This window comes from Phycodurus eques, unplaced genomic scaffold (assembly GCF_024500275.1).
Source record: "Phycodurus eques isolate BA_2022a unplaced genomic scaffold, UOR_Pequ_1.1 contig_701, whole genome shotgun sequence".
NCBI lineage: Eukaryota > Metazoa > Chordata > Actinopteri > Syngnathiformes > Syngnathidae > Phycodurus > Phycodurus eques.
Window position 1 is genome coordinate 1 of NW_026904697.1, and position 6638 is coordinate 6638.

Below are 6638 nucleotides of genomic sequence, written 5' to 3' on the forward strand. Positions count from 1 at the left end.
CCTGCAAGGTGGAGGGGGCGGAGTCGCTGGTGGCGGACCCGGCCGCGCTCCTGGGAATACTGGACACGAAGTATCTGGAGCCCTTGGGCGCGGGCTGCCTGACCACCAGCTTTCCTTTCCTGGTCTCGGCTAGAAACAGACTGTACCAGTAGGCGTCGTTGGACACCAGAGTGGAATCCGCCACGGTGGAGTTCCTCTCGCTGATCACGCTGTTCCTGCACGGAGGAGCCATATTGCCGGGCTCGACCTTCTGACACTTGAGCACGACGGTGACCGAGATGGTGATGAGCAGCAGGAAGGACACCGAGCCCAGACCGATGAGCAAATACAGGTTGAGGTCGGAGAAGATGTCGTATTCCGGGGGCGCCCCGCCGCCGTCCGAGTAGGCCTTGGCGGCCGTTTCCACCGTGGACAGCTTGATGGTGACCGTGGCGGAGAGAGCGGGCTCCCCGTTGTCCTTGGCGACCACCACCAGTCTCTGGTGGCGCCAGTCTTTGTAACTGAACATCCTGGTGGTGCGGATCTCGCCGTTGTACTGGTCCAGACTGAACAAGGAGGCGTCGCTCACCTGCAGGAACTGGTAGGTGATGCGCGAGTTGTGCACGGAATCCACATCCAAGGCGATCACCTTGGCCACCAGAGAGCCTTTATCCGTGGATCTGGGGATCTTCTCCTCCACCGCCGAGCCGTGCGCCCGCCACGGAGAGACGATGACCGGAGCGTTGTCGTTCTGATCGGCCACCGCCACGCGGACGCTCGCGTTGCTGCTGAGCGGAGGCGAACCCGAGTCTCTGGCCTCGACGTGGAAAAGAAAGTCCTTCTCCATCTCGTAGTCGAAGGTCTTGAGCGCGTAAAGGTTGCCGTTCTCCGGGTTGATGGAGAACAGCATGGACATGGAGGTGTTGGCGATCTCCTTCTCCACAATGAAGTAAACCAGGTACTGGTTCTCGTGGAGGTCGGGGTCGAAGGCGCTGAGGGACGTGAGCAAGGCGCCGGGAGCGTTATTCTCCGGCACGCGGATGCTGTAGAAGGACCGAGGGAAGTGCGGCACGTTGTCGTTCACGTCCAGCAGCTGTAAGGTCACGGTTTCGTTGTCGCTTAACGGGGGCGAGCCTCTGTCGGTCACCGTGAAGGTGATGTCGTATTCCGGAACCTTCTCGCGGTCCAAGGGCTCCGAAACCACTAACTGGTAATAGTCGTCGGAGGACTCCCTCAGTCGGAAAGGCGTATCTGGTGGAATGTGCAGATCCACCAGTCCGTTGTCGCCCGAGTCCTTATCGCTCACGCTGACCACTGCTATCACCGTGTCCACGGCGATATTCTCACTGACCGGACTTCGGAAAGACTTTATCGATATTTCGGGGTGGTTGTCATTCATGTCCTCGACTTGAATTTTGATTGTACACTGGCCTGATAAACTATTGACTCCTTTGTCTGCTGCTATGACTTCCATATCATAAATCCGAAACTCTTCGTAATTCAACATTCCCTTCACAGTAATCTCACCCGTCGAAGGATTTAAATGAAAAGTCTCTTGTGTTTTCTCAGGCGTGTATAAACTGTAGGAATACGTTAAATCCGAATTGGAGCCCTCATCCAAGTCAGTCGCATTCAGATCAATAACAAGGCTTCCAATGGGAGCATTTTCCATGATTTTGACACTGTAGATCGACTTGTCAAACAAAGGGGCGTTATCGTTGTTGTCTAAAACATGAACAATAATACTCGCTGTGCCAGAACGCGGGGGCGCACCGCCATCTACTGCCGTCAGTATTAAATTGTGCACAGCCTGCTGCTCCCGGTCTAATGTCTTCTTTAATATCAAATCTGCGAGTTTTGTTCCTTCCCTCCCCGTCTGAACCTCGATATTAAAATGCTCACTTTCACTCAGATGATATGTTGTTCACTGTATTACTTCCAACGTCGGATCAACTGCATTGCTGAGAGACAATCTCTCTCCTTTTGATGTCGATTCAGAAATGTCCAAATGAATGGCGTCTCTCCGAAATTGAGGGGCGTTGTCGTTCATGTCCATGATTTCAACTTCGATGTTAAAAATTCTTAACGGGTTCTCCAGAATCACTTCAAGTCTCAGATAACATGAGGCTGACGACTTTGTCGGGCATATGTGTTCCCTGTCAATCTTCTCCACGATGAGGAGCTCCCCGGTGTCTTTGTTGACCTCCAGATATTTTTTGTTCGAAATAATGTCCAGGCGCATCTTCCTCTGCGTCAGCGTTTTCACATCCAATCCCAGATCGGCTGCGAGGTTGGCAACAACCGATCCCTCTTTCATTTCCTCCGGTATGGAATAATGGGTCACGGAGGTGGATATTTGGTGAACGGAAGAGAGAAGGAAAAGAAGAACGAGCAGCACGCACCTTTGCCGTGGCTGCGTTAAGACAATGGACCTCATTGTTCTCATGCGCGCTCACTGCACCTCGGTCGACGTCCGAATGCGCCTTTTGGCCACTCCGATTTCGGCGTCGAAAAGAGTCCAAAACACGGCTTTGCAAATGTAGTCCAGATAATAGTCGACAGGAAAAAACGACCGCACTGACGGAGGTGCTTTTCACCACTGTCAAGTCGTCCAGCTTATTGAAGGACCGCCCAATGGCGATCGAGGGTCTGTGATGACGATGTGAATGTGAAAAAGAAAAAAACAGCGCCGCCCTGAGATTGTTCTGATCCATCACGACCACGATCAACTACTTTCCTGCACATCTTCTGTGCTGATCAAATGCGAATGTCCTATTTGTTTTTTCCATTTCAACTTATTTTTTGATTGTTTATACTTATCTTTAACTTTCTCGTGTTTTTGTTCGATTCGTATTGACGTGCAGCGCTTTGTTTCAGCTGCTTTGTTTTTAAAGTGCCTTATAAATCAAAACTGCGGTTGAGTTGCGCAAAGTCCGAAATATATTTTGACCACTAGGGGCAGCTGCGGCACGACACAGTCCAGCCGCAGTCGTCGTGTGCTTCCGCAGTGTGAGCAAGTAGGTCCACAACTTTGAAAAGGAAACAACAACAACAACAACAAAAAAGAAATGCCATGTTACGATGTCAACATGGTGAAGCTCCACAAGAAACCAAGTCATCCCTCCGATATTTTAAGTAAACATTCCACTGTAATCCTCACAATATTTGACGTTCACTGACGAAATAGGGAAATCAGTTTCGCTCTGCCGTGTCATTTTACAGAGACATCAAGTCAAAATGAAGACAATTATTGGCGTCTCCCAATCAGTCTGCTCCGTTTCTGAATCTTTGAAATCATAGCACATGTCCACTTGTATGCTTTATGTTTGAAGTGTCATTCGAGTCACGTGAAACATGATCAACAGCGTCACTCCAACTGCATGTTCCTGTCAGTGCCTGTTCCTGAGATGATTGTGAGCGGGCTTCTCCAGCCTCCATCCCCAACGCCGGCCACGCACGCACCTCATTTGCAGCGCCTGTTGGGACTGACTTGTGAGATTGAGACGTCGCTGTGTGTCATGCAACAATAAAGTGAAATGACTTGCATTCCAAACATTGGCAAATTGCAAAAACAAAAAACACGTGGATGATCCTTGAAACTTTCTTTTAGGGGCAATAGAAAGTCTGCAAAAGGTGCACATTTAAACTAAAACCATAAATGACAAAAAATGAGGGCCGAACTATTCAATTTGTGAAGTCGTGCTCCACTTGCAGCAACGGCGTGGGACTCGCAGTCAAGTTGCAGAACAACCCTGACCTCGCATTCAGGCGATGTTTACCTGACACACTACGAAAAAGAATGACGCTGGCTATAAAAAGTCGACACACCCCTGCTCAAATGCCAACATTTTTGTGTCTTTAAACGTTTTCCATCAAGATTGTGACCAAAATATGAGAGCAGCTGAACTTTATTTGGGATTAGGCAGATGCCACTTTCAATGGTCGCAGGTGTGCGCTGACTCCCATTTAACATGAGGTTGGAACCTGATTGGTTAATTCTGAACACAGCAAACATTACCAGTTACAGTCCCCTCCAAAAGTATTGAAACGGCAAGGTCAATTCCTTTTGTTTTTCTTGTATACTGAAGACATTTGGGCTTCAGATCATCCATCCATCCATTTTCTGAGCCGATTCTCCTCACGCGGGTCACGGGCATGCCGGAGCCTATCCCAGCTGTTCATCGGGCAGGAGGCGGGGTACACCCTGAACTGGTTGCCAGCCAATCGCAGGGCACATAGAAACAAACAACCATTCGCACTCACAGTCACACCTACGGGCAATTTAGAGTCTCCAATTAATGCATGTTTTTGGGGATGTGGGAGGAAACCGGAGTGCCCGGAGAAAACCCACGCAGGCACAGGGAGAACATGCAAACTCCACACAGGCGGGACTGGGGATTGAACCCGGGTCCTCAGAACTGTGAGGCTGACGCTCTAACCGGTCGGCCACCGTGCCGCCGGCTTCAGATCAAAAGATGAATATGTGAAATGTTCAGAATTCCAGCTTTTATTTTTATGGTAGTTACATCGAGATGTTAAACAACTCAGGACAGAGCATCTTTTGTTGAAGCCACCCACTTTTCAAGTGAGCAAAAGTATTGAAACATGTGACTGATGGGTGTTTCTCGTTGCTCAGGTGTTGCCTTTTCCATCGATTGCTTAACCATTAGGTAGGGCTCGTTTTGGCTTTGGGTTTCACCTGTGAAAACTGCATTTGCTGTTCAGCAAACATGAAGACCACAGAGCTGTCTGTGAGAGAAAAGCAAATCCTTTTGAAGCTGAGAGAAGAGGGAAAATCGATGAGCGCTACTGAACAAACATTGGACAATACCAATACAACAATTTGGAATGTCCTAAAAAGAAAGAAACTACTGGTGTACTGAGCAACAGACATCGAACAGGTCGGCCAAGGGTATCAACAGCAGTTGATGACAGAAACATTGTGAGAGCTGTGAAGACAAACCCAAAGACAACCGTCAGTGACATCACTGCCAACATCCACAGGGCACGGTGAAGGTATCACAATCCACTGTGACAAGAAGACTTGGAAAGAAGAAATATACAGGGCGTACCACAAGATGCAAACCACTCATCAGCAAAAAGAATCGGAGGGCCAGATTGGATTTTGCAAAGAAGTACAGAGATGAGCCACAAAAGTTTCGGAGCAAAGTTTTCTGGACTGATGAGACCGAGATGAACCTCTACCAAAGTGATGGAAAGGCCAAAGTATGGAGAAAGAAAGGATCTGCTTATGCTCCAAAACACACAAGCTCATCTGTGAAGCATGGTGGAGGTCATGTCCTGGCTTGCGCTTGCATGGCTGCTTCTGGAACGGGCTCAGTAGTCTTTATTGATGATGTAACGATGGTGGGTGATGTGATGGGAGGGGACAGCAGAATGAATTCTGAAGTCCTGCAAAACCATTTTGTCTGGCAATTTACAGAAAAATGCATCCAAACTAATCGGGAGAAGCTTCATCATGCAACAAGACAATGACCCAAAACACACTGCCAACACAACAAAGGACTTCATCAGGGGGGAAAAGTGGAGGTCTTTGACTGGCCAAGTCAATCACCAGACTTTAACCCAAAAGAGCATGCATTTCACCTACTCAACAGAAGGCTGAAGGGAAACCCCCCCAGAAGCAAACAAGAACCGCAAGAGGCTGCAGTAAAGGCCTGAAAAGCATTTCAAATGAAGAATGCGACAGTCTGGTGAAGGTCAATGGGTGGCAGGCTTGATGCAGTTATTGCAAGTAAGGGTTACGCCACCAAATAGTGAATGTTATTCACTTGAAGTTCATTCAATCATGTCTGTTCCAATACTTTTGCTCACTCGAAAGTGGGGTGGCTTCGAACAAAAGGTGCTCTGTCCTGAGTGGTTAACACATTGAGCATGTACAATAGCCATGACATGAAAGCTGGATTCTGAACGTTTGTCTCCATGATCATCTTTTCATCTGAAAACCCAAATGTTCTTCAGAATACAACAAAAACAAAGGAATTGACTTTGCCGTTCCAATGCTTTTGGACGGGACTGCATTATGTGGGTGCGAACACTTGTGCAACTACATTATCGCAGGTGTTTATTTTTACTTCCCCACTCAAATATAATTCATTTTTTGACTGACTTGTACAGGTTAAATATCATAGTAATGGTGTAAAATGTTTGGTAATTACTGTTTCCGTCCATCTTGGTCTCATATTTTCAAAATGACAAAAACCTGACATTTGAACCGGGGTGTGGAGACCTTTTATTCACTGTAGAAATACGAGTAAGTGGCGAAAACTCAAGAGAGGTGCCCTTGAACAAGGCACTCATGGAAATCCCATTTTCCTCTGGCCAGAGAAGAAAACGCATCACTTTGGGGTGTCACTCAAACTGTATGTTTGCTGCGTTCACATATTTGACGAGTTTCATGCGGAGGTCAATGATCAAATGTACGTAGCATTGAAAGGAGAAGGAATTTTAAGTGCCAGGTTATGAAACTACCATGGTGAAACTCTAGACAAGTAAACCATTTAACATTTCAACAAAATCTTCCACTGACAAAATGTATGCAGTTGAGGCATACAACCAGAAACCAGCAAGGTGAAACTCTCCAAAAAAACTTGTTAACATTGAGACTAAATCTTCCACTGACAAAATGTATGCAGTTG

General features: G+C 47.5%; 1 pseudogene; it reads right to left on the minus strand.

Moving 5' to 3' along the window:
* Nucleotides 1-7: 7 nt before the first annotated feature.
* LOC133398972 (protocadherin alpha-C2-like) lies at nt 8-2601 on the minus strand (annotated as a pseudogene).
* Between the last annotated feature and the right edge of the window lie 4037 nt (nt 2602-6638).